Source organism: Protopterus annectens, chromosome 2.part1 (assembly GCF_019279795.1).
Source record: "Protopterus annectens isolate FY-2018-M chromosome 2.part1, PAN1.0, whole genome shotgun sequence".
In the NCBI taxonomy this organism is placed as follows: domain Eukaryota; kingdom Metazoa; phylum Chordata; order Ceratodontiformes; family Protopteridae; genus Protopterus; species Protopterus annectens.
In genome coordinates, this window is record NC_056729.1 from 1,990,184,335 (window position 1) to 1,990,194,738 (window position 10,404).

A 10,404-nucleotide genomic window follows, 5' to 3' on the forward strand; every position below is an offset into this window, starting at 1 on the left:
TGGCCGTGGTTCCCAGTACTGTTTGACATTGCTTATAACTGTAGTTTAGCCACAGTATTTTATCAGACATGTTAAAGTCAATATGAGTTTGATAGCTTGCCACCATGCTGGAAACTAAAAATAGAATATGGAAAAACAAATATGTCCATGGATAGTACTTAACATCTTTTCTTTGTATTAAGAAAGGGCTTTTCCCAGTACTCAAAAAGCAGATGTAGATCATTAATGTGGTTCCAGCAAAAGATAAGTTACAGCTGCAGTATCACAACCGGCTCTGTTGATACCGTTTAGAGGGCACTGAAATCTGACCTTAAAATCCGGTCTGCCTGCTGTCACATTAAATTTATTGTACAGTCTTATTGCCAACAGCCACTGCAGTAGAAAGAGATTCTGCTGTAAACCTAATGTTAGGTTTCTAATTGCAGCTGAGTCCTCCAAATCAAGGAAGTCTCTTGCAATTAGAGCAAGTGCTTAAAATATGAAATGCATTTATTCAAAATATAAAGGCATCTGATGGGTGCTGACATCTGGCCTTGTTTCAACAACAAATCACATAAATAAACCTTCCTGGCTCTCTAACAGATTAATAAAGTGTCCTAGCAGATTACCAAATGTTTAGCATTAAATCCTGTTCTGGGCCATAACTCAGTCTGGATCAGTTTTGGGTTATGCTTATAGCTGAGTTATGGTTATTTAACTGCTTGTTATAGTTGGAATAACACTTTTATTATTTGCATTGTCTTCATTACATTCAGATGTGAGCTGCATGGATAACTGTGCCAGCTGTTACTTCACAACTGATGCATTTCTAATGAAATAAAATGAAAACATTTCCAGTGCTGTTAGATGTATGAGGTGATAATATTAAATATGGTGTGTTTAAAAATAAATGTGCTTTATGCAGGGAGAGAAAGGTCCAAAAGGCAGTGCTGGAAAACCTGGAAGACCAGGATTTACTGGACCACCTGGAGCAACTGTAAGTCATCAGCTTATCTGTGGAGAATTGCATTAATAGAATAAGGTCTTATCATTTTATTAATCTTATTGTATGTGTTTTACTGCAGGGACATGTGGGTGTGTCAGGAAAACCTGGACAAAAGGTATAGTAACGACATAACCCTTCCAGCTAATGCTAACACTTAACAACATTTTACTACCTTTACAGGTGCACCCATGAAATGGTTTACACCATTTTAAGTTTATAGTAATTTTTACATGCTCAACACATGTTTCTAGGTATTATACAATAATTTTTCCTTTATAACTGTATAGTGCTTATATGATAGTTTAGTACTCGTGTGCATGGAAACAATAGCTGCATAGTGCATCATATTTACTTGTCCAACTTTGGTATATACGTTGAAATTTCTCACCAGTGGCTCTGTATATGTAATGAATGAAAACATTTGTGAAACATTATGAGGAATGCAGAAATGACATTGGTGTTCATTACAGGACATCAGCAGACCAGGGAACTGTCAGTATAACTGTAGCAACATTTCTAAGCAGTAGAGATTATCAAAAATATGGGAACAAAAGTAATTTAATATGCATCTATAGTCATTATGATCTGAAAATCGCCATGATGTCATATGATCATCACTGCCCCCTGTAATCGTATGTGATAAACAGTGAGGTCACTGGTTTCCATCAGAGAGTACACAGAAGTCAGTTTTTGCTAAGTACACCCCCCCCCCCCGATATGCGAGCTGGTCATCGGCTGCTTCAAACTATGCCCTCTGGCTACTGCCATCAGTGTCTGCTTCCAAACCTGGGATACTGACAGTGCAGATAGATGGCCTGCATTTGTGTCATTGTACTGCAATTGTTTCCATTACTGTGTAATCATGGAATTACTACATATAAGTTTGGGGGTTGGGTGCCAGTAAGTTTGCCCACCAAAAAAATACTTATTCTGATCTGTGAATGAAGGATGTAAATGTATTGTATTGCCAATCAGTCCAACTGAGTAGTTTTTCAAACATTTGTGCATTGACCATTAATAGGGTAAGAATGTATGTATGTATGTATGTATAGGTTCATAGGTAGGTACTAGGCTATCGGCCCTGGGACCTATATAAGCCTAGCCAAAAAGGTTCCCTGGCTTTCGCCACCCAAGAAAATGATTTTCCTGTGCCCCTGTCAAGCAGTGCTGCAGAAGTGATCCCTGGGGTGAATTTTCTATTTCCCATCCAGTCGTCAAGATTTTTTCTTAAAGAGGACCAATGAGGAGCTTTGCTTGACATGAATGGGTAGTTTGTTCCAGAGTATGGGAAGTCTGTGGGACAGGAATCTATCCCACCAGCATGTTCTGTTTATTGTTGTGACAAGGTTTAGGTCTCTGGAGCATGTGGTTCGGAGAGATTGGGATTTCTTTAAGTGTAGCATGTCCAACAGCTCTGGGTTTGACATAGCTTTGTATGTTAGGCAGAGATCGCCTCTGAGTAGTCAATATGCGACGGAGCAGAGCTGGGGTTTTTGAGACGGTCTGCATATGGCATCTGTTTGAAGCCGGTAATCTTCTTAGTGAGATATTTCTGTGGCCTTTCTAATTGTTGTAGTGTTATTTTTACTATATTATTTCAAATGCTCAGGAGATGAAGTAAATATTCCAGGACCTTGGCCGCATATTTAAGTCATAAAAATCCACCTCTTCTATATTGGTTGGAACTTGTTCAAAGTCATTCATGTGTTTGGCTGATATTTCTTTGAATTTAGTAATAATGGGAAAATATAGACTTTGAAGGCTGACTAAGCAGGCCCAAGACGAGTTTAGTAACAGTGTTGTCATTCATCAACTGATGTAATGGGGTTGAAGCAACAGAGAGAAATCATCTGAGAATTTTTTTTTTGTGGGGCTATATCGGGCTTTAGAGTTGAACATATGGTTAGTGTGTACATATATTGTTACAGAGTGTAAATGTGATAAGAAACTGATCCTTCCTAGAGGAGAGTTACCTAACATTATAGATTTTGTAGGTGGTACTGACATTTAAGAGGTCAAACAGGGAGTGAATATTTTTGCTGTTATTAAGTGAGGTGAGTTCATTAGTCAAGAGTGCTAAACTAAGTTCAGCCAAGGCTCCAAGGATATGATCTCTGTTTGTTCTTGGCAGGCTGATGTTAAAACCACATAGAATAATAGACTTTTCCTTGTTCCTATTGGTTGCAGAGGGTAAAACCTGATATTGGTGGATCCAGTGTAGCCAAAAGTAGATGCTGTTTTGCCGGAGTTGCTAAATCTAACTCTACAGTGATCCAGTTGCAACGATGATCTTTGTTTGATTCAGAATGCAGATCACTTGAGATGAATATGTAGTTTATTAAATAGCAAACTGTAACATTAAACTGTTTTTCTAACTTGGGATGGTTAAGAACTGGTATCCTCGGAAGAAGTGAGTCAGGTAGGTAATGTCACTCTTATGCCAGGACCTGGTTGTGGTTTTAACGTCAGGTAATTGTTCAATTAATCAGTAGGCTGAGTTGACAGACATACATAGATTAAAGTAGGAATCTTTGAGAATGTTTGTCTTTTGATGAGAATGTTTGGAGCTCTAGATATGGAAGAAGAGCTTGGGTTGGTATATATACGAAACTACAAAGTGCAAAACAAAGGGAAGTACTTTTTGTGTTTTTTGGCAGTGTAGTGGTGAGATAGTACATCTCATGAGAAGCTAATGGTTGACACTTGTGAGGTGTTGCTTTTATGAAGGGCATTTATGTGCACTGTTTCATAACTATTAGGCAAAAGGTACTTGGGAAGTATTTGAGTAGTAGTCTTATTGAGGAGGTGGAGTAAAACATGGATAGTATTGGTTCTTAGGATAGTGACTATCATGGAATACACGTTTAGAGAATTTTTTTAAATTGGGTGGATGTATTTATTTAATGGTATTGATATCATCAGACTGAGGTATGACCGTCTTTAAAACTAAACAGTTTTAGAGGGATTAACTTATATGCAAGAATATTAAAATGGCTGCTTACAGGATGGTTGGAGAAGAGTGATAGTATTTAGAGTCTTAGAAATGTGCAAAGTACATTTCAAAGTAACTACTTAAAAGGGAAGTTAATCATTTCCAGTTCCCCACTTTTTCTCGTCATGGGCAAAGGTCTTACCTGCAATTGCAACTGTCTCTGTTTCCATTTTTTTTTCCCAGAGAAAGGGGCAGATATCATAGGATTGTGAATACTTTTATTCCATTTCTATTCCTGAACTCAAGTTATCAGAACCGCAGATGGAAATCCAGCTGGTGCACAAATGACACGACGCATTTCACTTTTCCTTGCATGTGCAGAGATTGTTGACTCTGTTTTCAGAATATATTCACTATTAAAGCTAAAGAATAAATCAGTCTATACCTCCAGGAGTGAAAACAACTCATCACTCAGTGTGAACATTGGTTATGGGACTACCAAAGTGCCTCTGACAGTCTTAGGTTATTACTCAAGAGAGAGTAAGACAAGAGATCTGTTGGGAAATACTCACCAATTAAATCCTTTCTGAGGAAAGCATCATATCACGTGAAGATTGTACCATTGCTCAGTGCAATGCATTCAATGACTGTGCTAGAGGAATCAAATCTACCAATAGTTAACTGTTTACCAGTCACATGGTATTGCACCTTGCATTGTTAATTTATATTTGTTCATCTCTCACTTTGTGCACTGGGTCATTACTGAAAAAGGTACATGGAGTAGATCACTCACCAGGTTAATCAATGCAAAATAAATAAATATCCTGACACTGTTTTAGTATGCAATCACATGAATTACAGCAGGATTTTAAGTAGCTGAAATTGCAGGTGTTTTCCTCAAATTTCTGCTGAATGAAAAAATGAGGTAAATGCCATCTCTCCAGGTTAGATCATTTTTCCAGTTAGGGAAACCATAAGCTATCAGAATATGCCCTGCAATTCTAGATCCTGAGATCTGTTTCAGTATCAGAACTTTCTGATCACATCTATAGAGTGACAATAGATGTTCAATGGAGAATTACCTTATTTTTAACCATCTTCTCATACAGACTCTAAAGCAAATAATGGTACTGTTTTCTAGCACTGCTGGAGTTTTTACCGTTTTATTTATTTTATTTATATTTTGCTGGCCAAGTTAGTCTCACCAATAACGCAATTATTATCTCCAACAATTTTGTATTTTTGCAGTACTGCTTTTAATATTCTGAAAGAATTCCTAGCTAAAATCTGACTCTGTTCTTGCTCAAAACAAGGGTAAACTATATCCCTAAATGTGAACAAGTACTTTTTCACTCCTTATAACTCCTTATTCTCCCTTCTTCACTTACTCCCTTACTTCTATCAAATTCTCTTCCCTGACTTTCTATCTAAATATGCCATAAGCCTGATTTTTCCACACTTCATATTGCAATTCCTGTTTGTATTAGAGTAACTTACCTTTAATTTATCTACAAACTGTGTAAAATTTCTCTAAATATTAAAAGACCATCATATAACTTGTATCAATTCTTAACCAATGTCTAATGTGTTATAATGATTTAAACTGCAGATGTTTTTGTTTTATTTTTGTTATTTAAAATTATTGTTCTTAAAATGTTTTGTAGCAATTTGGAACTTTTCCTCCCGGGCATCTGCTGAAAATGGGCTTCTACCCAGTCAGACTTTCCCAGTAATCAAATGTCAATAAATAAATAAATAGGGTCTATATTGAATTAGCGAATGCTTAGAAAAGCGAACGCTAATTCATCGACCATTTTTAAATGAAAGCTTAAAATCTCGAACACCTGGAACAGCAATTTTTTTTCCCAGGGAAAAAAATAACTGGTCCACAAAAAAAAAAAAAAAAAAACCTTAAAACATTATATAATGTGGGGGGGGGGCTCCCCCCCACCCCACCCCTACTTAAATATACCAACTCTGAGATCGCACCACAGTGGAAGAAATGGTGAACTCCTGAAACTGGCCCAGCAATTTTTTGCCATGTGAAAAAAATCGCTGTTCCGTGTGTTCAGGATTGTAAGCTTTCACTTAAAAGGGGTCGATGAATTAGCGTTCGCTTTTCTAAGAGTTTGCTAATTCAATATAGACCAATAAATATCCTGTATTCTGATAACAACTGTGCAACTTCAGTAGGCAAATAACTACAGTCACATTTCATGCAACACTATAATTGACAACTTAGATCAGTTTGCGCCACCATTTCTTCTTTTTCTCTGTTTTTATTAACTTGGCTTCTGCAGCTGTCACCACTATTCATCTGCTTCTTGATTCCCCGCCTTCTTCTTCTGACTTTACACCTGCCTTAGTTAGATGCTTCATACACTGCTTTGGATTTCTTTTAGCACTCATCTTTATTTTGTTAACTAAATAATTCATCCTGGAGTTTAAAATATTGTTTCTTTCAGCCCTTTTTTCAATAGTAGAGTGCTGCCCCCCTGACATCTCAGATGCTCAGGTAAGAGCTGCCCTCTCCAAAGCAAAAAACACAGCATCAATGGGACCAGATGGTGTCCCAGGCTGCATCCTACATGAACTCCAAGAAGAACTAAACCCAAACATAAAACTACTGTTCAATCTCAGCCTTACTACAGGATATGTACCCAAAGAGTGGCGTACAGCAACAGTGGTCCCTCTCCACAAAGGTGGTGCCTCAATGGATCCTGAAAACTATCACCCCATAAGCCTGACTAGCTTGGTCTGCAAAGCTATGGAAAGGATCATCATGGACCTCATAAATAAAGATATTGGGGACCTACACACACTGGATCCTACCCAGTTCGGCTTTGTTAAAGGCAGATCCTGCCTCTTAAACCTGGTTGATTTCTTTGAAACAGTCACCAAGGCCATTGACGAGGGAAGGTGGTCCACACAGCCTACTTGGACCTCGCAAAGCCTTCGATACAATACCCCACTCGGGCATTATAGATAAGCTCACCAGCTTAAATATAAACTCCTATGTCACTAGATGGGTTGCAAACTGGCTTGAGGACAGATCCCGCATGGTTAGAATTGCTGGAGCCATGTCAGACTCCAAACCAGTTACAAGTGGCATCCCACAAGGCTCAGTCCTGGAACCTCTCTTGTTCGTATATATTTCTCGGAGGTACAGGCCAACACTGAAGGACTGTGGCTGACCAAGTTCGCAGATGACTGCAAACTGGGCAATAATTGACTCCCCAGCCGACACAAGCATCCTACAAAAGGGCCTCATAGAAACAGACAACTGGTGCCAGAGCCATGGCCTCAAGCTAAATGCCAAAAGTGTATAGTCATCCCTTTGGCAAAACAAAGTGCCCACAAATTACCACATAGATGGTAATCCATTAAGTATGGAAGAAGTAATTAGGGACCTGGGGACCCAAGTTGATAGCAATCTCTCATTCGACAACCACGTGGCCAAAGTGGTTAGAAAATCATTTTATATAGCCCACCTAATCATGAAGGGATTCACATCTAGATCAGGGTGGTCATCGTGCCTCTTTACTCATCCCTCATCAGGCCCATAATTGAGTACAATGCCCCTTTTGGGATGTACCTTACCAGACACCTGCAGCAACTGGAAAGACCCCAAAGTACCTCACCAAGAGGATCAAAGGGCTCAAACAGATGCCATATGCTGCCCGGTTAAAGAAACTCCAGCTCTACTCAGTGGCATACCGCCTGCTCAGAGGCGATCTGTGCCTGACGTATAAAGCCATGTCCAACCCAGAATTAATGGACATGCTGCACCTCAGAAAATCCAAATCCCATTGAGCTCGCGCTCGAGAGACTTGAACCTCAGCACTGAAATAAATAGGACATGCTGGAGGGACAGATTCATAACCCAGAGGCTCCCTTCACTCTGGAATAAAATCCCAGTCCAGGTTAGGCAGAGTCCTCATTGACTCTCTTCAAGAGGAATCTTGATGAGTGGATGGGAGATCATAGATTTACTCCAGGTATCACTTCTGTGTCACTGTTAGACAGAGGCACAGTATGCTAACCTTGAAAAAGGGCATAGCAAAATTCATTTTAAAATGGGTGGCAAAAGCCAAACACACTCTGGCTAGGCTTATAAATGCCCTAGGGCAGATAGCCTAGTATGAACCTATGAACCTATGAATAATTTGTTTTGACATGTAAGTACTTTTGATTTCTTGGTGAACCTGTCTCATGTCTTTTAATAAATTTAACATCCCATTTACCTCTATTTCTTCAAACAGTTTTCTCTGTTGGAGGCTGTTCATAATCAATTACAGACATAGAGACCATTTGTGTTTCCTCAGTGAAGAACGGATTACATAGATGTGTGCTGTTGCTTTAAAAATGGAGTGATCGCTAACAGCCAAGGTCAGGAATGATCTGACAATCATTTGATATGATACTTCTTAGAATACACAAGATGTCTAGTGTATTTTTTTCTCTTGTGGATTTGTTTACAATCTTTCTCAAGTCATTTTATGCAACAAAATTATTAGAAATCAGTTTTATTGTAAATGATCAGTCAATTATGTCCACTGTAAACCTGAAACAGATTAAGATCTTCAGTTATTACATAATTTTGCACATTCATAGTGTAAAAAAAATGTCTATGCTTTGATTTTGGCATTCTAAATATTTGCATCACTGGTGCAAAGGCTTTTCCTACATTTTTAATTGCAAATATGCAGTCTCTCAGATGATTTGACCTGTACTAAAGATTGTCTATTCTGAGATAAAAAAGGATGTGAGATAAAGTTCAACTTCTTTACTAAAGCTGACTTTGCATTGCTGGCATTCAGCCAGATTATTTTAGTTAAGCCTGTTCTGGAAATAGGTTCTGTGTAGAAGTTTGTAGCATGAAACCATGATTCCCCATCTTAGTAATAGTACACAAACATTCATGGATATATTAGACAACATTATGTTGACACCAAAGTTTGAATCATTTGTGCCCACACTGAGGACAATATGATATGCAATTTTTCATTATTTTATGCAGCTTGTACTATGTCTTTCGTTTGGACCCTGTCAAGTACGTTAATGCTCGATGTGTATAGATTTCTTTACATGTATATGAGTTTATATCTTTCAAGGCTGAGTCTCCTATAATTAGAGTCTTCTTCACATTGTCTTTTAGAATTTCACCATATTTTGCTTTATCGTAAGCATACCCATATTAACAGAAGAAGAGGCATCAGTTACGTCTCTAGCTGTCGACTATGCTTTTTCTGCCTCTGTCATTCCTTGCCTGTTATGGTCACATGTGTTGTTCTTTCTCTTCATTTGTCTTATTTCTCCTTTTGGTGTTTCCACCCCATTTGGATTGTCCTGTGTTCTGCCACCAGCTCTCTTATTCTTCCACCAACTGATCTTATCATGGCTTAATTTTCTTATTCCAGCCAAGTTATTTAATTATTACATCTTTCCTCTGCAGTTCCAATCTTTATATTTTGAATTTAGTTCCTGCTTTGGCTTCTTTACCTTATATTATTTTTTTTTTTTGGTTTTCTTCTTATCTCAAATTTTCAATTTTTATATTTCCTTTATAAAATCCAGATTCTTTTGGTATGCATGCTGACCCCCTGCCTGATATTTCTAACTTTATCTGTGGTACTTTCTCATGTATAACCTTCTGTGTGTGTCCACCTTTGAGACTTCTTGCAACTGGCTACATCTTTTTCTAAATTATTCTTTTTGTGCCTTGGTTAATGTGCTTTGTTTTAATTTTACTTTTTTTCTGCTTATATTACTGTCTGATTTTATTTATCCTACATACCCCTGATTTTTAACAACTGTATCTTCAATTTCCTGATAATATGTTGGTCATAAATGACAGAAAATTATCCTTCTCCAAACTCCTGTTTCTCTTTAGTAATAAAGGCTATCATGGTTTTCCTTTTGTTAAAGTGTTGCACTGACAGTTATGTGCTCTTACTATTATCATCCAAATAACTCCTACCAGTACTCATTTTGTACTGCATGGTGTTACATTGTAGCAAACGGCATGCTTCATCAGATCTTTTGGTGCATGTCTGGACAGTGATAGTACAGCAGTTTATTCTAAGAACACTTCTTATAATCCTGACCACTGAGTTGTCAATAATAAATTCAAACTGTAGTTCAGAAAGAGCGACTCAGAGCTCTAATAATTTCCTAACTACTTCCAGTAATGTCCTTACTGATGGTGACATTGACTTGACAATATATGATGAATGATCATTTGTAAATCACGTTATATAATACAGCACCATATTCTAAAGTACTGTGCACATAACACTACTTAATATCTTTCACTTCTTCCTTTTTTCATATCATAGTCTCTCTCCTGCTCAGCTGGTGAACCTGGGATTATTGAGGCAATGTTACAATTGCCTCATGTACACAGACAACCCTCTCCTCCTCCCACAAAACACAAATACATGCGAGAGATGCAACTATACGGCCAAACTGGAGGCTGAGCTCTCTC

At 38.0% G+C, this 10,404-nt stretch overlaps 1 long non-coding RNA gene across 1 annotated transcript in view; it reads left to right on the plus strand.

Annotated features, from left to right (window-relative positions):
* The window catches only part of LOC122794817, a 30,414-nt gene extending 29,307 nt beyond the window's left edge, over positions 1-1,107 (plus strand). Inside the window, exons 2-3 of the long non-coding RNA XR_006363716.1 lie at positions 905-976; positions 1,065-1,107. This is a non-coding gene — a long non-coding RNA (uncharacterized LOC122794817). The remainder of the gene's footprint in view (positions 1-904; positions 977-1,064) is intronic.
* The last annotated feature ends 9,297 nt before the right edge of the window (positions 1,108-10,404 follow it).